Source organism: Orcinus orca, chromosome 2 (genome assembly GCF_937001465.1).
Source record: "Orcinus orca chromosome 2, mOrcOrc1.1, whole genome shotgun sequence".
Taxonomy (NCBI): Eukaryota; Metazoa; Chordata; class Mammalia; order Artiodactyla; family Delphinidae; genus Orcinus; species Orcinus orca.
In genome coordinates this window covers 58041448-58061866 of record NC_064560.1, presented here as the reverse complement: position 1 = coordinate 58061866, position 20419 = coordinate 58041448, and the positions used below count along the sequence as shown (strand labels likewise).

At 46.0% G+C, this 20419-nt stretch overlaps 1 protein-coding gene and 1 long non-coding RNA gene across 2 annotated transcripts in view; one reads left to right on the top strand and one right to left on the bottom strand.

The window, feature by feature from the left end:
* The window catches only part of ABHD17C (abhydrolase domain containing 17C, depalmitoylase), a 56915-nt gene that overhangs the window by 18126 nt on the left and 18370 nt on the right, over positions 1 to 20419 (bottom strand). The gene's annotated exons all lie outside the window — the stretch shown is intronic.
* On the top strand, positions 3834 to 4608 carry LOC125963128 (uncharacterized). Its single transcript, XR_007474931.1, has 2 exons — positions 3834 to 3947; positions 3986 to 4608. It is a non-coding gene; the product is annotated as an uncharacterized LOC125963128 (long non-coding RNA).

Below are 20419 nucleotides of genomic sequence, written 5' to 3'. Positions count from 1 at the left end.
ATGAACATCCCCACTGGTACCCAGGGTCTGTTCCTCAGAGGTCTTCCTGGAATCCGCACCACCACTGACTGTCCATCCCCATGGTGCGTACCCTGCTCCAGTGGGTCCCTGACTGCTCAAGCTACTCACCTGTCCTGTCCTATCCTTTTGGTTCCTGTGTATTATTTTATATGGCTGGTGAGGGGGTGGGTATCCTAGCTCCTGACCACTGACCTCGTTTCCACCCACCGCTCACTCTGACTCTTGCTAACTGCTTGCACTTAGCAGCTTCCATCCTGGCCTCTCCCTTCTTCCCAGGGCAGAACCTGGGAATCTCCAGGCCTAATCAAGTCCCATTTCTGACTTCTCCTCTGCTCTCCCAGACCTGCTTTCTCCCCGGTTCTATCTATACAAGCTGCCACACGCATGTCACTCCCCATGCCAATCCATCCTGTAACTTCCCATCAGGTAGATCTTCCAAAAAACTTTTGTTGTGTTACTTTGCTCATCAAACCCTTCGGCAATTCACCATCCCTGGGATAAAAACCCATGTCCTTAGAGTAGCCTCCACAACGTGGCCCCATCTTACTATTCCAACCCTTTCTTTTCTCTCCAAGTAAATCTTCCGCTCCTGCAATTAGACTCCCCACTGCCTCATCACAGCCCCTGAGCCCCTGTCTGGACTGTCCTCACTCCTCCCCACAACCTAGAAAACCCTGGGGCCCTTCAGGTCCATTCAAGTCCTACCGCCTTCAGACACTTTTCCCAACCACCCCAGTCTACCTGTGGGGTTTTCTTTCCTGAGCCATTCACTTGTGCACCAGGTCAACACGAGGTTGTATGTGATGAACCGTTTTGTGGCATGTTCTATGTTGTCAGTGAGATTCTGAGCTCCCCAAAGTAAGTAAAACTGTTTATCTCTTTGGGAACATTAACAATACCCAGGGGACTTCCCTGGCGGTCCAGTGGTTAAGACTTCGCCTTCCAATGCAGGGGGTGTGGGTTTGATCCCTGATTGGGGAGCTAAGATCCCACAAGCCTTGTGGCCCAAAAAACCAAAACATAAAACAGAAGCAATGTTCTAACAAATTCAATAAAGACTCTAAAAATGGTCGTTTAAAAAAAAAAAAAAAAAAACTAGAACAATACCCAGGCTCAGGGATCGGTACACTGGAGGCATATCTTGCTTTGAATGGAATGTGATCCTGGCCAAAGGCTGTTTCTGAACAAATTAAAACTAGATCTCAGATATAGTTATCATTCCAACGGATAGACAATCCACTCCAAGTTCATCATCTTCTTGGGGATCTGGACAGGAGCAGAAACGACCTCTTCACTGCAAACTAGCAAAAATGAGTCAGTCCCTGAAGGATGACAGTAATATTTAGTAAGCACTCATGTTGTTTTAGGCATTACGTAAGATTTACTTAAAACACGACACAAGGAACTGAAGTCTCCCAAATTTTGCTAGGGGAAAGCCACGACCCTGAATGATTACTTTCCATAACAGGCAATGCCGGGTATATAGCTACCCCCTTGGAAACCCACAATGTTTGCTCCCTGCCTCTTCCAAATGTCTAGCATCTTCCTGCAGTCACCAGCTATGCTGAGCTCAGGCTGACAACACAAATTTAGGTTTTGGTTCCCACTCAGCATACAGGACACGTCCCCAGGAGCCTCCACAGCCCGTACCCAAGGTACAGCAGCATCAGCTGCAAGAGCAGGAGCTGAGGTAGGAGGTGCCCACGGAGAAGGCCGGGAGCGCCCGGGGGACAGTGTCCAGCGGGAACGCTCCCTCCACTCATAAGGTAAAACCTGTTTGTTTTTGTTTGAACGTAAGGCTTGCTCTTCTGTCGACAAACACGGCCAAGCTGAGCCTCCCTAAGACACACTGCATCCTGTTTAAGTTAATGGGCCTTGACTTTGCCCTGTGTCAAGAGCATTTCCATTTATCTTCAGATGAGCATGCTTGGCACGGTTCCACTGACTTTGAAGTCTATATTTTAAATATTTCAGAGCTAGAACTCCTAGTGGAAATATCTTTAGACAGAGAACGAAGATAAATACACAAGGTAACGTGAAAGTTAATTGAAGGATGAGGTTTGAGGATACTGGGAAACCTAATAAACTTCAGAGCAAAGCCTCAGAGTAAAAGGACTGGCTGGGAGGGAAGCAGGTGGGTAAACACGGCCGGATGAAAACACAGACAGCCTGTGGAACTCTAGCCTTCAGGCACAGAACTGGGAAATCCATCTTTTACTTTCTGTAGCCAAAGCTTAACAAATGTGTGATTTATATTTTAATCATGAGGAAGATAAAAAAGTATCAATCCCCTGGAACATGCCTATTTTTCCTTTTGAAAAACACATCTTTGTAGGTTTAGACTTTTTAAAATGTTATACTGATGTTTCACAAACAGATTTCTATTGGTCGTTAACTCCAGTGGCAAAAGCAAAGGAAACACATTTTATTTTTTTGGCCACAACGTGAGGCACGTGGGATCTTAGTTCCCTGACCAGGGATCGAACTTGAGCCCCCTGCAGTGGAAGCGTGGAGTCTTAACCACTGGACCACCAGGGAATTCCCAGAAACATATTTTAGAGTGAGTACCTGCTGCATTAGCACTGTTTGAGACAATTAAAAGTTTTAAAGGTTAGTGATGTCAGTTGATTTGCTTCCTTTTTTCCGACCGAGGGAACTTAGTTAAAAAGGACATTTAAAAGCAAGATAATGATATAACTGTGCAAGTTCCAAAAATCTGAGCATGCTCAAGTATTCTCTCAACACTGCTTATAAAATAAAATGCACCAGTGCAACATTAAAAGTAGCCTCCTTCAACGAAATAGTGCCATTTGCAGAGCGTGCGAGTCTAATCACAGGCGGTAGGACTTGAATGGACCTGAAGGGCCCCAGGGTTTTCTAGGTTGTGGGGAGGAGTGAGGACAGTCCAGACAGGGGCTCAGGGGCTGTGATGAGGCAGTGGGGAGTCTAATCGCAGGAGCGGAAGATTTACTTGGAGAGAAAAGAAAGGGTTGGATAGATTGTCATACAGAGTGAAGTTAAATCAGAAAGAGAAAAACAAGTATCACATAATATCACTTATATGTGGAATCTAGAAAAATGGTAGAGATGAACTTATCTGCAAAGCGGAAATAGAGTCACAGATGGAGAGAACAAACTTATGGATACCAAGGGGGAAGGGCGGGTGGAAGGAACTGGGAGACTGGGATTGACATATATACACTATTGATACCATGTATAAAACAGATAACTAATGAGAACCTACTGTATAGCTCAGGGAACTCTACTCAATGCTCTGTGGTGACCTAAATGGGAAGGAAATCTAAAAAAGAGGGGATATACGTATAGCTGATTCATTTTGCTGTACAGTAGAAACTAACGCAACACTGCAAAGCAGCTAAACTCCAATAAAAATTAATAAAAAAAAAAAAGTAGCCTCCTTCACCTGAAGCATCAGTGAATGTAATGGGGATAAATATGAGCCCCTGGGTTACTTCATCTTTGAGGAAATGAAGAAGGAAATGAGATTCAGACCAAGCAATAACACTAAAACCAAGCGTAAGTTTAGGCAACATGAATATTATGGTCAGTAAGCTCATCAAAGCACAGCGAAGGGAACGGTCCAAACTGGGGGCCAGGAAATCAGGAAGCACAGAAGTCGAGCTTGAAGCCAGTCACAAGGGAGGGAATATCTGAAAACATCCAGAGAGGAAAGGCAAGAGCTGAAGGGGAGGAAGAGCATGCTGCAAACATGGACGGCAGGCTGGCCTGGCTGGGGCGAGAGGTTCACCTTGGGAAGCAGAGGGCCATCCAAAGGAGGTGGCGCGTACTCTGGAAGCATCTGGGAAATGTGCACAGGGGCCCTGAGAGGCTGGAGACGTGACAAGTTGTGCCGCAGGAAGGAAGAGAACGTCTGGACAAGACATGCTCTGAGTGGCTCGCATCAGGTGTAGCAAGTCGTGGCGGGGAAGGGAGAGACTTGAAGATAATTCTGCGGTTGAAGGTTGGAAAATGGGCACAGAGAGAGAAGTTGAGAGGGATATCATGGGTGGTTGGAATTTCGTTTTGTTAGAACATAACGTTCAGCTTGGGAAGACACTGAGTTCCAGGTAACTGTGGAGCATCCTAGGAAGGCAAATGCGAGTCAGACTCTCCGGGTTCCTTATAAGAAAAATCTTCCTGGGACTTCCCTGGTGGCGCAGTGGTTGGGAGTCCGCCTGCCAATGCAGGGGACACGGTTCAATCCCTGGTCCGGGGAAGATCCCACATGCCGCAGAGCAACTAAGCCCGTGCGCCACAACTACTGAGCCTGCTGCGCTCTAGAGCCCCTGAGCCACAACTACTGAGCCCGTGAGGCACAACTACTGAGCCCGTGCGCCACAACTACTGAGGCTGCTGCGCTCTAGAGCCCGTGAGCCACAACTACTGAAGCCCGCGTGCCTAGAGCCTGTGCTCCGCAACAAGAGAAGCCACCGCAATGAGAAGCCCGCGCACCACAACGAAGAGTAGCCCCTGCTCGCCCCAACTAGAGGAAGCCTGCACACGGCAACGAAGACCCAATGCAGCCAAAAATAAATAAATTTATTTTAAAAAAAAAAAAGAAAAAAATCTTCCTGAATTGTACTGGGGTCTATGCTAGATAGACAGACGATCCCCTGAGTGCCCCTCATTGTGCCTCCTGCCAGGAAGGCGAGCAGCTGGAAGGAGGAGTCTGGGAATATCTGTCCAGGCCAGCAGCTGCAGGCGTACCTACGGCTGCAGGCAGAGGTTCTGGGGGACCAAGCGGCCCAGGTCCCATGGAGATGGACAGATCAGACACATCAAAACTTACATCTGTAAACGAAAAGATACTGTGCCCTTTTCTTCAACGGACTGTGATGACAATGACACAACGCACAGAAAAAGGTCATTCCAGCAAAACAGAACTCTCCAGGAGGCATGGTGTGGCGATGCGTGCTCAGTCAGTGGAGCCTTTCCTATAGGTGCTCATGTAGTTCAAAACATATCAAGACATGCATTAACTAATTTTTGTAAAACAGCAGCCACCCTCGGGTACGGTGTTTCATTCTATCCTAGGTTTGAGAAGTTTCCTTCCAAATGGTGGTGCAGGGAAGGGCTTTCTGTGCCAGGTCTAAACGTACCTTCAAAACAACGTCATTCTTTATGACATTCAAGACCATTCTCTCCTCTACAATACTCTTTCTCTGTGTCAAAGCAAAAATAAACAAGACTTGGCATGATTTAATTTTTTAAAAAACTACTTTTCAGAGGAAAAGTTACAGTCCTAAAGAATACAAAATCAGGGCTTCCCTGGTGGCGCAGTGGTTGGGAGTCCGCCTGCCGATGCAGGGGACACGGGTTCATGCCCCGGTCCGGGAAGATCCCACGTGCCGCAGAGCGGCTGGGTCCGTGAGCCATGGCCACTGAGCCTGTGGTCCGGAGCCTGTGCTCCGCAACGGGAGAGGGCCACAGCAGTGAGAGGCCCGTGTACCGAAAAAAAAAAAAAAAGAATACAAAATCAACTCTCTTTAGCTCTGTTACAATGAAAATAGAATAATTTGCTTGAACTTGTTTGAGTATACTTGTGCATGAAATTGTTCTAATGATAACTGGGGCTCTTTTGGCATTCTGTAATTATCTAACATGTTGGAAAAGCTAAAAAATGCTACCTTACCCCCTACCGCTGCATAAATACCTGTGAAATGGTTAGAATACCACCTACCCTACAGTTTTTGAGAGGATTACACGAGCCGGCTTATGTAAATCATCGGGCACAGGCATCTGATAAAAAAAGCCATTTAATAAATGTCACTTCCGTCCATACCAAATACAGATTAAAAACAGACCCTTGACCAAAGTAAAGCCTTCAAGGATCTCCCTATTTCACACCCAAGAAACACAGCCGAGATTAAGGGACAGAGCTCATGAAATCTCTGGGACAGGGAAAAACATTTTTTAAAAATCTAATTTAATTTTCCACTTGAGGGCCAAGGCTGAAAGTCATTTCTTAGAACTAGAAACCCAAGAATCAATTCCTAATTATTTTATCTCACTGTAAGGTGCATTCTCACAACAGCTGCAGCACACAAGACACTAGACGGTAGGTGTGTCTGCTCCGGCTCACACTGACTTGCGAATGGAATTTGACAAAATCCCTTTAGTTCCGACGCTACAACTGCTGAGATGTCCAGTAGAGATGTTCTGAAAAGATACAGCAGGTCAAAAATGCTCTCTGTCCCCATTAGGTGACCATCCAAGAATGTCCTACTGGAGCTGCAGGTATGAACACAAGCCCGTTCCAGACCCCCTGGCCAGAGTGACTGCTTCTGGGAGAAGCAGCGTTGGAACCAAGACGGGTCAATGGGAGTCCCTCCAGGATGTCTATGCCCTCTTCTGCCAAGCCTGGGGGAGATCACCTTTGTCACCACACAGAAAGAACCTCCTCAAGAATCACTACAAACAGGAAAGCAAAGCCGAGAGAGGGAGCAAGCGAGCTGAGTCCTGAAGCTACCGTTCGTTGTTGGAGACCCGGCACTTGGTCGCGTCTGGCCAGGGGGCTCCCAGTGTTCTGATCTGGGCGGAGCTTACATTGTTCTCTCTTGACACTGGGCTAACATGAGTCTTTGGTGAGCAACTCCGAGTGTGTAGTCACGACAGTGTGGCTGTCTGGGGGCGGGGATGGAGGGTGGAGATTTGCACAGCGGGTTAGAAGAGTAGGCTTTGAAATCAGACGACTCAAGGTCTGGAGCCCGGCTCTGGTGATCCGACCTCTGTGCAGTCTTGTTCCCTGGGCCGGAAAGGGGTGTAAGTTGCCTCAGGCCTGTGGTGGCAATTAAATGAGGTAATTAGTGAAACTCCACGGACTCCCCTCTCCTCCCCCTTCTGGGCTGCTTTCCTGTGTCCACATCCAGACGTGGCACGATTGGGAATTGAACATGACCCACGACGACACCTAATCTGAAACCAGAATGCTGGTTCGCTCTCGCTCGTCAGCTAGGGCTTGGCACTGTTTGCTCCCTTAAATGTTTTGTGTACACTCAAAATGGAAGTCTGTTAAATAAACATCTGCCTTGGGCAGACCCAGTGCAGTCCTCTGCCCCTCCTTGACGACATCTTCAGTTCCCTTTTCTCTTCAGTCTAATCCCTTCTTTGTGCCTGTCTTTTTTCCTTGTGTTGCCTACTCTTCACTCGGCTTCCAGAACCTTCCATTTTCTCCCCTGTCATCCTTCTTAAAAGCGGGAAAAGGTCACAGCATCGATTATGGAAATAACTCAAACCACAGGACAGGTGGCTGGAAAGGCCCTTGGAGATCACACGGATGGGTCCCTTTAAGATAAGGAAACTCAAGCTTTGAGAGAGGTTAAAACTTAACTCAGAACTGTAATTACCAAGACAGCTGCTGTGAGGACATTATGGCTCCAGAATATGGACGAACTGGCGGAAGAATTATGAATCCCACGAATTACAACCAAGCTGGCAAAAGCGCCACTTAGTGGAGCGGGCGCAGCGCAGCTTCAGAATCAGGCGGAACTGTCAGAATCACGCTCTGGGTTTCGGTTGTCTCGTGCGTCCAAGGAGGCTCCTACCTATCAAGGCTGGTGTCGTGTGTAGCTGCTCGATCATGTCAGTTATCACCCCCTTGTAACTCAAAGGTAAAACAATTTGGAATTAGCACGTCCGGAGCACCAACCTAAGCGTGTCTGATATAAATACTGTTTTAAAAAGTGAACATTCTGTGTAATGGGTACATAGTTTTCATCTGGGACAATGAAAAGTTCTGGAGACAGATGGTGGTGATAGTTTCACAGCAATGTGAATGGACCCAATGCCACAGAACTGTCCACTTAAAAGTGGTTCAAAGAATCAATTTTATGTTATATATAGGTGGTCACAAAAAGAGGGGAAAAAAGTGAACAATCCTCTTAAATCTGACTTCTACTAATTATTTCCTTATTACAGAGTACTAGCTCTCCTGAATTCAAAATGAGATTCTTAGGGAATTGCCTGGCGGTCCAGTGGTTAGGACTTGGCGCCTTCACTTCTGGAGCCCAGGTTCGATCCCTGGTTGGGGAACTAAGATCCCGGAAGCCGTGTGGTACAGCCAAAAAAAAAAAAAAAACGAAAGAGAGAGAGAGATTTTACTACAAAAATAAAAATAAAGAGTAAATATAGTTTGCTTTTTTTAAATTGTCAACTCTCTAGAATCCAAAGGCATTAAAATCTATCAGTACCATGAAAAAAGATTCTAAAGATATGCATGTCACTAACACTGTGTTCTTCTACAAATCTGGTAGAATATTCTACTCAAGATCCAGCTTCAGGGAAGCTTCAGGGAAGCTCAGTGGCTATCACGAAGCTGGGATCCAGTGACAGCTCGATTCTACTTGAGCACAAAAACTAGGCACAAAGACCTTGTTATCCTTTCCATTTTATCTTTCCACCTTGCCTGGATTTTTTTTTTTTTTTTTTTAAGCAAAACAAAGAAAAACCACTGCTTAGCACAGCCCAACAGTACTGCCATCCTTCTCTTCTGGACATGAAAGGCCTCCCTCGGGAACATCACGAGAGGACGCCAGTTCGGGAGGTGGTGATGGAGAGAGACCCCTCTCTTTTTAGCTGCACCTTTCATTTGAATAACACCGGGACAGAATTCCAATTCTATATTTGAACACTCAAGGGCTGTTGTCAGACAGGTCGGCTGCCTTCTGAAATATCACCCCCTTGTCTGTCAAGGACAGAGGATTTGGGATTGTAGGTGCCGGATCCAGCCTCCGTAGCCTCCAAATAGCAGACAGCGTCTGTGTGACTCAGATCTTACCCACACGGAGTCTTCATTTCCTTTCTCAAGTCAGCCTAAAATACGGCCTTGAGGTAACGTCAACATTCCATTTTAATCAAAATACTACGTAGCATGTAAACACAGAGGCAAACGCCATGTCCTTATTTATCGTAAACAGGAAGCCTACCTTTGGCCACTACGAACACTGTGTACCGTAACATTACTAATTCAAACATACCCAGCTCGGGACTTCCCTGGTGGTGCAGTGGTTAAGAACCCGCCTGCCAATGCAGGGGACACGGGTTCGAGCCCTGGTCCTGGAGGATCCCACATGCCGCGGAGCAACTAAGCCCGTGCGCCACAACTACTGAGCCTGCGCTCTGAGAAGCCCACACACTGCAACGAAGAGCAGCCCCTGCTCTCCACAACTAGAGAAAGCCCACACGCAGCAATGAAGACCCAACGCAGCCAATAAATAAATCAATAAATAATTTTTAAAAATACCCAGTTTGCCACATTCCATTCCATACACTTCACAGTAATCTGTTCTGATATTCTTATAACCCAGTGTTTGGAGTTCTTTTTGCAGGCCACACAAGCCCGTAATAACATGGGCTCTGAAGTAAGAAACTGGCAAGTTTCTTCCCCTTAAACCCACACGTCAATCCACATTCTCTACCTTGGTGTCCTGCATTTCTCCCCTTGGGGTCATGGCTTGTCTTCGGCAGGATATAAAATACTATGTGTCTCTTATTTTAGATCACTTTGGAAACACACAGACTTCATGCAAGCTGCATGCCAAGGATGTTTCAAACAGGGGCAGATGTGGACCCGGGTTTTCGTTCTGAAATGCAACTGTTTGGTCATTGCAGAAACTGCACACTGTAACAACTCGATGCATTTATTATACACAGTAAGGAGCCTGGTGGGGGTGATCTCTATCCCCATCCAGCCAACGGAAATTCAGGGAGGGCAGAGCAGGCCAGGCCACCAGAACAAGTGGATCCCATGTGCTATGTGGGGCATAGGACCTCAGGACCCACCGGCGGACACTGGGATTAAGATGCTCAAACAAAGGATGGGAGGGCTTCCCCGGTGGCGCAGTGGTTGAGAGTCCGCCTGCCGATACAGGGGACACGGTTCGTGCCCCGGTCCGGGAAGGTCCCACATGGCACGGAGCGGCTGGGCCCGTGAGCCATGGCCGCTGAGCCTGCGCATCCGGAGCCTGTGCTCCGCAACGGAAGAGGCCACAGCAGTGAGAGGCCTGCGTACCGCAAAAAAAAAAACACAAAAAAACCCCCACAAAGGATGGGAGATGAAGAGTGGAGGATCGGAAACAGTTAGGGGTTCCCCTAACTCAGGCAATGCTTCTAGAACCTCAGCTGGATTCATCTTCCTTTCCTTTGTTCTGAGCCTAAGAAATGTATTCCACCCCTCTGAGCGAGGCTGATGTGTAAGCTCCATATGTCTGCTCCTAGGCACTTACCTTGATTCTCTCTTGTTCCAGTTTTTATCACCCCGTCATGCCAGTGGTCCCCTGTTCCAAACCGGCTTATCTGGCTGGGTTCTCTCTTCTCTCTAAGCCCACTGGACCTCAAACAGTCCCCGTCTCTCTAAAATTCCATCCAAGACACCAATGGGCAATCTCTTTCCTCAGTCCTGGAATGTTCCTACGTTACTACTTCTAATACATTTGACTCCCTGTTGACAATTTACCACGGTTTGTGAGTTCCCGTCAAGTCAATGCAATTTGGAAAAGGAGAGTTTTGACCTCAGAATTGCAAAGCTAGTCAAAAAAATGTTTCACTCAAGACTGGAAAGAAATCAAAATGATACAAATCTTCTATAAAATATTAACCATGCTTTCGATACTAGAGCTCTGTTTGTATGCATTTTTATCTTGAAAAAGAAGCTAATTTTTACCCTCTTTTACAACATATCAGAATTCCTCAGATCAAAAAAAAACAAGTGAGAGTATAGCCAAAATGTTTTTGAAAATATTAAGATTTTATTACAGTTTCAAACTTGCTACTTCTTTGGCACAAAGCAAAATTTATGGGCAAATTTATAAGTTTTCATAAAATGAATATTTGAATCGAGTTTTGCATAAGAAATATGTCAGTTGAGTGGTCCCCATTCCCACTGGTTACATACATACATGCTGACCCGGTTCTATTCCAGGACAGAGATAGGGAAGGGGATAATTTATTTCTCAAATAATCACTGAGGGACCGCTATGCACCTATGGTGCTCCAAGCTAAGGGTATAAGAATGAGCAAGATTTGGGTTTTGCCCTCGTGGGGCTTATAGTCTAACAGTGTGATTATGTAGGTTCTCTTTATTCTAAAATAAGAATGCCTGATTTTAAAGATCTGGGGGAGGCAGATCCAGGCCTAATTCATTCCCTTCAGTTGACAGATCAGAAATCCAAAGTACATCATCTGATTGCTAATGTCCCACATGGTGAATGCCTCCAGGCATTTTCATGGGGGCATTACAGGGCCTCTGACCTCATTTTCCAAGGGGATTAGGCCCATATTTGCCTCCTCCGCCGTGTCCCCCGTCCCCCCCCCCACCCCCGCAATCACTGCCACTTTGCCCTGCAGGCTTGGGTCATAAATCACACCCAATCAGGCCAGACCAGAGGTGCTCGCTCCAGGGGAGGTTGGCATCCCATCTACCTGTGAACAATGGCCAAGAACCACTGGGGGGCTGGCTGCTGGCCAACACTAGAAGGTACTTGGCAGACAGCAGGATGACCCAGGATGAACCATGGCGATGATGATGGGGGGGGGTGGGAGGAGACATACCTTATCTCTCAATCTCACAGCAACCTGCACGGTGCCATGAAGGTGCTATCATCAGTTCTCTTCATCTGTAGTTCTGGGCGTTTGGTGGCTTTCACCCAAGGCCATGAAGCTTGCAGGTGGTAGAGTCTGGCTCTGAACTCACATACAATGCTTGCCTCCAATGCTAAGCCCCTCTGCCCTGAGCCCCACAACAGCTAGAGAGGTGTGGCAGCACCCACACTGTCCGGTGACGGCCGGATGAAATCAGGAGTGCAAGAGGCCTAACGACCCTCCTCCTTCACCAAGGTACTTAAGGATGTCACCTGGCCCTTCCCCTAACTCCACACTCATGTCTTGAAATCATGAAGCACCTGAACCTTACTGGAAGCCCCAGAATTCATGGTGCAGCAGAAATCAGGACACACATTGCCAGCCCAGTCCCTGGTTCCACGACCTCGGGAAGCCTCAGACCCCACTGCACGTAGACCTGAGAATGATAGGCTTTGGACCACTGTTCTCACAGGTGCTCTTTCATTTCCTCCCTCCTTTCTCACCCAATACCTTCCCAGTTCTCTCAGGAAAGTTACCTCTATTTACGGAGACTGATTCTATTCTAATTTTTAAAAGAATGCTATATTAGGACATTGATTGTTAAAGGATTGGGAGTGACTCAAAAGAATGCGTACCGTTCAACCCTTCCGGGGCAGAGGCTGGCTAAGCCTCAGAGCACATTCTTCAGCTAAGGTGCAACGAACACAGCAGGGGTCACCTGCCAAACAATCGGACAGTTGGAATTTCTCAACTCAAATTTTTCAAATAACCAGATACTACAACCCATCCTCCGCTGGCTAACTGCCCAAATCTCTGCCTAAGTGCTGCACGGACCCACACAAAGCAGTTCAGATCTCTTGCCTGGAGGGAGAAGAAAGAATTAAAGCTGAGCTCTTCCAGGACTTGGAGAAGACACCGAGGCAAGTCTTCCTAAGAATTCATCGTAGCCACGAGAACATTTTCAAATCAGTCAACGATATTTTGATTTTGCACTTTAAATGTTTCTCTCTGCCTTGGACCACAAGATTTGAACAGGGTCACATATGACCTCTGATAGAACTTACTTCAACTCCTAATAACAAGCCACTCTAGACACCCTGAAGGAACAGACAATCAGAGGAAAATCACTAGACATATGAAGAAAAGCTCTAAGTTCTGAAAAGGGGCTGATTTGAAGGATCAAAGTAAATAAAAGCTATGACACGTTGTCTGACTGCAATGCAATTAACAACAGAAATAGAAGCAATTAACCAAGAGAGGAGGAACAGTCCATGAAATTAAAAATATATATATATATAATTTTTCTATACAACTCCTGAATCAAGGAAAAATCAAAACCACAATGATAGACTAGGTGAAACATAATGAGATCAGCAGGTATTGAAAAGCGAAGTAACAGTAAAATCACCATCGGCGTCTTGCCCATCAAAACAGCCAAATCTACGGTAATGCTAAACTAGCGTATGCAATTCAGGCTTAAAGAATATGCAGATGTCCACACTTGCTAACAGCATGGAGCAGGAATTCGTGACCTTTCCAGGTGAACGTCTGAGGAAGAGATCACAGGTACTCTCCGTTCCCAGGGTCTGTTAGTGCGTAGAAACTGCAGAAAACATTTTCTGTATATAGGGGTTAAATGTTTGGGGCAAGTTTTGGTTGGCTAGTTTTTGTTTCTTTTTGAGTCCCCTACTTGCCTAGGACCTTAAATCCAGTAGTGCCTGCACCTCTGAGTGAAACTCCCCCACAGACTAAACAGTGCTGGGGAGACACACCCCCTTCTAGCTCTTGCAAGTCTTTGACTGTTTGACTGGTCATTCTCCAAGAAACTAGAGTATAAAAACATAATAACAGTGGTTATATAACTAAGCTAACAAGGAAATACTATTTGGTACAGGATTTAAAGACCAATAATGGGACTTGTCATAAAAATTGGCAAAGTACAAGCATGCTTCTCTATTCTCCCCACTTGAAGCCCACTCAAAACAAAAAGTTTTTAAATAAGAAGGAGATGAAAAGAAAAAAGAAAACACTGCAGAGAGCCCAGTGTAGGGGCTTCACTATCCCCACAGACCCACCAAGGGCAACGACACTCCAGCACAGAGCAGGCAGCGCCTGTGGAAGGCATTTTAAAATCTCATTTCTGGCTCCATTTTCTGTTGCCAGCCATGTTTTTATTTTTCCCTTATTGTAACTTATCTCCCTTGTTATTTTATAGAACATTCGAAGACAAGGTATAACTAGATCAATCCATCAAAAGTCACTGTAGAGTACAATACCCAATTTCCATATCGATGACCGTGGGTCATCAAAATGATGTATTTTCTGCTCAGGATGGAAAAGTACATGAAATATTTTAGAAACATCTCATCACAAAGTGTAAGTTTTGGCGCTGAAAATAATGCACACCAGACCACTGTGAAGCCCTGCGGCCGAGCACCAGACTGTGGATGCCGTCTCCGCTGTCTCTGACCAGTGCCCAGCACACACCCCTCAGATGCCTTCTGAGCGAGCGGAACCCCTTAAGAGTCCCAGGTCATCCAAGAGGACAGGCCTCCCTGACGGCCAATATCCGGTTCGCATCATCTGTGGGACTGAATTAGGAGGGACAAATACTATTAACCATTCCAAGCCAAAGCATCTCCTTCTGTGGTGACTTCATGTGCCCCAAGAAACCTTTGGTAATCTAGCTTCCTCTGAATTTCCCCTCCATGGAGACAATGAGTTCTAACAATGCAAACATCAGCTTTCCCTAACAGTTCTTATTGACGATTAACAAAGTGTCTCACGGGAGTCTTTTAGTGTGCCCTGGCCGAGTCTGATCAACTCTGGAAAACTGGTAAGATGTCCTTCTGGAGTCCCCAGTGTGAGGCGACCCGTTGGCAAATTCTCTTTGGACTGTGGCAGTTCAACAAGATTCAATGAGCAGACGCCCTCACTGTGTGACCTAGTCAGTTCCTGCACAGTATTAGATACCAAGACAGACCGAAAGGGCTGTCAGCACTGACAGAATTACAGGAGTCTCACCTGTGGGGAGGCTCACCTACAGCTGCACGGGCTGTATTCAGGGCAACTCTGGGGGTGCCGCGTGCACAGGCTACAAAGCGAGTGGTGTCCCCGGGGTCGTGCGATGGGGAAGCCCTGATCACTAGCACAGGTAACAACACTGGTAGCTCAAAGGAAAACTCCTGGTTTATGCAACTGTAAGGAAGGAGATTCCTTTGGCTTCTAGTTTAAAATGAGGACCCAAGCCCACGTGTTTGCTTCTCAAGCCCACTGAAAAAGAAGTATAGAATTTCAGAAAGGAATAAACCCACAATAGCAGAGACAATGGGAAGACGGGGCAAAATCAAGACACAGAAGAGTTCAGTACATTCCTAGTGACAGGAGAATGGAAATGTGTGGTAGAGAAAGTTGTCCAGACACTACAAGAGGGCTGCAGGGAAGGCAGGGGTCACCTGAGTCACAGGAAGGCCTGTGGCTCAAAATTAGCATGAAACTAAAAGTAGGTAAGTTCTGGAAAGTCTGCATAGGGAATTACACAATCTACTCCCCTCCCTAACACAGAGTTTAAATCCTCTGGGTGAGCTAAGACTTCTAGTTGGTGCTCCCACATCAAGCCATCCTCATCCTGGCATTGGAGGGTCTCCTTCACCTGCCCAGGCTGACTTCCCTCTCAGGGGCGAGGCCGAGAGGGGAACAGAGCTGCTCACACCATGTGGAGGAAACCCAACCTGATTATCCAATCTTTCTTCCTTCAGTAAGAACAGACAACCAAAAATGATGATGATGATGACAGCTAACATTTACTGAGCATTGACTATATCCCTGGCACAATTCTAAAAACTTTACAGGTACTGACTCATTCAGTCCTCAGCAACAGCTCTAACAGGGAGCTACCGTTATTATTATTAAAGTGCTTTATAAGGACCAAAGGCAAAGCCAGGATTCAACCCGAGTCTGAGCCAGAGACCAAGCTCTTAACCACTAAGCTAAACTACCAACATATAAGGAAAGCGAGCAGCACAAAAGACCCAAATGTGTCCTCAGAAGAACAGACAATTATGGGACCAGCATTTAAGGCTTAAAAAAAAGAAGAAAGATACATTAAAAAAAAAAAACCTCACAAATCTGAGAAAATATATCCATAAAGCAAGAACAGTATGTTAACGAAAAAGGGAAAGTCAAAGAGGAAAAGTGAACTCAGAGATGAAGAATGATGGCTAAAATAGAAAATTTAACTCAGAGGCTAGAAAATAAAATTGAAGAGACCTCCCAGGACATCAAAGTAGACAAAGAGATGGAGACCATGAGCAACAAAGGGGAAAACAAAATCCAGGAAGTTGGAGTAACAGAAGCTATACTCACAGAGAACTAGGACAATAGACAACCTTAACACTGTGGCAGTAAAGGTCAAACTGACAGTAAGCAGGAGTTGAGGGTAAAGGAAGGTGAAGAGAGTTCAGATACTGACTAAAGTGGATGGAGCTGGACGTAAAGTTTAAGTATATTATTTAAAAACACTGCCAATGAAGAACCAAAAATAACTACCAAACACCAAAACTAGTAAAAAGAAGTCATCAGGACTGGATAGCTAAAAAAATTCCTCGTGTTTATTAGCAGGAAATCAATAAACACTGTCTAGAGTTGCTCCTGGGTGCTGGGGGTAAGGAGGAAGAGGGGTCACTATTACTTTCCACCATAATCTCTTCTCTTTTTTTTTTTTTTTTTTGCGGTACGCGGGCCTCTCACTGTTGTGGCCTCTCCCGTTGCGGAGCACAGGCTCCGGATGCGCAGGCTCAGCGGCCATGGCTCACGGGCCCAGCTGCTCCGCGGCATGTGGGATCTTCCCGGACTGGGACACGAACCCGCGTCCCCTGCATCGGCAGGCAGACTCTCAACCACTGCGCCACCAGGGAAGCCCCAATCTCTTCTCTTTGATTTATATTGTCTGCATATGTTATTTCAGTAAAAATGTTAAATTCTGCCATTAAAATGTCATTCACCTCTTATGCCACGCATTACTAAGTTTCCTCACCAGCATGCTGGCATAACTTGGTGCCTAACGATATATGCTACCGTATTTACTGTGGTATACTCTCCACGGGTACCCCGATGGCACTGGCTTTAGAATAAATGAGGGGTGCGGTTTGAGGAAATGAAACGCAGGCGTTATTCGGACTGATTCTCAGAGTTATTCTGTCCCCTCCTGTGCCTCTTTCTGCCCTTCACAAATCAACTACATCTCCAGCTGAAGCAAAATGACGGCACTGGGTTGGCCTGGTGCCGCAGTCCTCCAAGTCACCAGAGTCTAATTTGCTGTCCTTGCATTTAAGAATCGGATCTAAAAATCAAGACTGAATATTAACAAGGTCAATGGCAAGGAGATACCATGGGCAAAGCATGGGGCCTAAACTTACAGGAAGAAATTTAATGTAAATATGTTTAAAATCTTCAAAGGTGGTGTAAAACAATTAAACAACAAGCAAGAGATCTGATTTGGCAACAGTGCATGTGGGTGGAAAAAGAAATTGACAGGAGAGTCTGAAAATTGACAAAAAGGGACTTCCCTTGGCAGCCCAGTGGTTAAGACCCTGTGCTTCCAATGCTGGGGGGCGTGGGTTCGATCCCTGGTCGGGGAACTAAGATCCCACGTGCTACGTGCTGCGCAGTGCAGCCAAAAAAAAAAAAAAATCAAAAGATTGGAATGGGGCAAAATTCTGAGTGGGCTGTGGAGAACGCTTCTGAAGGCTATGTTCGGTTCTAGAACAATCCCACTTTCCTAACCTAAGCCACCTTCCTGACAGACCACCCATGTAGACTTCTGTGTCCTATGGTGACGATGAACCAGCTGGGGGTTCCGTTAGACCAGCAGCAGCCTTACTCAGCGGTGTGTGTGAAATCATCGGAATATTTTATTGCAACCGTTTAAGGACTCTGTTCTAGGGCATCTTAAGCTCTTCAGGAACCCAGACAAGGGGAGAGGGTGGGGCTTCCTACTTGGATTCAACTTAATTGCTCTGAAGAAAAAGGGGTCAACTGCCAAATAAGGATTTTCAAACCTCTGTTTAAACACGTTTTGCTCATATTTTATCAAACGAGTGGAAAATGGAAAAAATGAAAAGAGCTAACATTAATAAGCGCAAGTCTCATAAACTTAATACAGTTGAGGCAAGGATGAAAAGTATTCGATGGACCAAAGCTTTGATTTGTTTTTTCTTTTTTGTCTCCATCAAATGGCCTCTGACTGAGAGTATATGTTCAATTGTAAAGGGAAAAAAGAACACTTACAGAGCAGGCATGGGGCTTCCCTGGTGGCGTAGTGGTTAAGAATCCACCTGCCACTGCAGGGGACACGGGTTCGAGCCCTGGTCCGGGAAGATCCCACATGCCGCGGAGCAACTAAGCCCGTGCGCCACAACTACTGAGCCTGTGTTCTAGAGCCCGCGAGCCACAACTACTGAGCCTGTGTGCCACAACTACTGAAGCCCATGTGCCTAGAGCCTGTGCTCCTCAACAGGAGAAGCCACCGCAATGAGAAGCCTGCACACCGCAACGAAGTGTAGCTCCCACTCACTGCAGCTAGAGAAAGCCTGCATGCAGCAATGAACACAGCCAAAAAAATGAATAAATAAATTTTTTTTAAAAAGAGCATACATGTAAAGCTAGCAATAAATGGAAATTGAGATATAATTCGGGGAATTTTATAAAATGAATTTTCAAAGAATGCAATCTTCCACATAACATAGAAGTCTATCATTGCGCTTGATCCGATATTTTCAGAGATGCGTGTTGCCTGTTCATAGTTAGGCTGTACCAACTGGTGGGTCTAGGCCCTGGGAGGGAAAGTTCCATTGCACTTCTCTCTGGTCAAACCCCATCCAAAGTACTGCTGGTATAACTCTAGGCCTGTCTCAGAAATGTCGCTAAACAGGAATGCATTCAGAGGAGGACCAGGATGGTGAGGAATCTGGACGCAACGCACACAAAGCGTGCCCCAAGGAACCGCGGATACTTAGCCTGCAAAAGAGATGAGCGAGTGTGAGAAGAATTTAATTCAGCTGACACTTACTGAGGCTCTACTTGTGCTCGACGCTGCAGGCAATTCAGACCTGAAGGAGATGCCATCGTTGCCCTCGTGGTGGTGTCCAAGTATCTGAGAAATGTTGTGTGAAATGACAAGCAAGCATTGGGACCAAGGAGAGAAAAGTAAAAGACGGAGTGGAGGTGAACAGAAGAAAAACTGTTCTTCTTGGAAGGACTCGACGGCTGCTATGCAGATATTAATTCAGGTATTCATTCAAACATAAAGAAGGAATTACTGGCAAAGATGAATTCAGGATTCGGGTGGTTGGCTACCTGGGAATTGGAGGCGGTTGCCAGGGGTGGGCGAGAGTGAGACAGGGACCAGATGGTTAGAAGTAAATTACTGTCATTTCCCTAGCTTTTACCCTTTAAGGTAAAGCTCTGGGACACTTATTATTAAAACAAACATTAAACAAACTAATTAATGGATAGCAGATCATAAAAGTATACTAAGAACCTAAGATTATGATGAATCAAATTTTACACTTGATATTAGAAATTAAAATAAATTCTTTTTTTTTTTTTTTTTTTTTTGCGGTACGCGGGCCTCTCACTGTTGTGGCCTCTCCCGTTGTGGAGCACAGGCTCCAGACGCGCAGGCTCAGTGGCCATAGCTCATGGGCCCAGCCGCTCCGCGGCATGTGGGATCTTCCCAGACCGGGGCACGAACCGGTGTCCCCTGCATCGGCAGGCGGACTCTCCACCACTGCGTCACCAGGAAAGCCCAAAATAAATTCTTAAATAATGTATGAGTTAGACTAATTGACCAGCTCCTAGACTTCTAGATTTCAGACACCAGGCAAACTGCCCCTTCCTTCCCTACTCCAGTAAAATGGGGATATGATTTAGGTTGCCAAATAAAATATTTTTCAAGGTGATTTTAACAACAAAAGCAAGAGTGGCCAAAACGTCAGAATATCCAAACTTTGAATACATGCAGCTTCAGGAAACCTGCATTGCCTTTATTTTTCTTATTTTGCTGTGAAAAATAAGTCAAAGTGTCTTCTTACACCACGGACTGGCATTAGGGGTCCACCAGATCACATCCATTCTCAGGTCCCTCCCGAGGATCATCTGACCGTATGCCCTAAGCGTCTACCTGGCAATGGAAGGTCAACACCTTATAATCCGTTGATAAATATAATGGACTTACGCAGCACAGTTAACCGGAGAAATGACCATGCCCTTTAATATCTCTGGCCATAATTCGAGAAGACTAAACTTTAGTGGGGTGGGAGGAGAGGGGAAGGATTTAAAATGATTTTATGAATGGTGTCTTATGCCAGGGATCCACTCTGCCGAGAAGCCTCTAGATGCCCTGGACATAACTCTTCTACTGCAAGAGCCTCTCCTTTTAGGGTTAAAGACACCTTCTCACTTCCAAGAAACTGTAAGGGACCTAGCGCCTGATAAGAACCCACGAAGCAGAGAGGTTTCCAACAAGGTCGGAGGACTTACCTTACTTGCTGTCCCGTGGTTGTTGAGACAGAAGCATGTCCAGATCCAGTCTGGGGTTAAGTCAGTAAATCCTTATTGAAAACTGCCAAGTACTAGGCTCTTGGGCAGCTGGGTATGATAAACACCCTATATCCATGGAAGGGGACATGACTCCAGGAAACCATCTGCAATGGTAATTCAAGTTCTTGAGGATAAGAACCCCATTCTTAAGTTATCCCTCAGGGCCAGGTCCATAAATACCAGATGGCTTTTTAAAGAT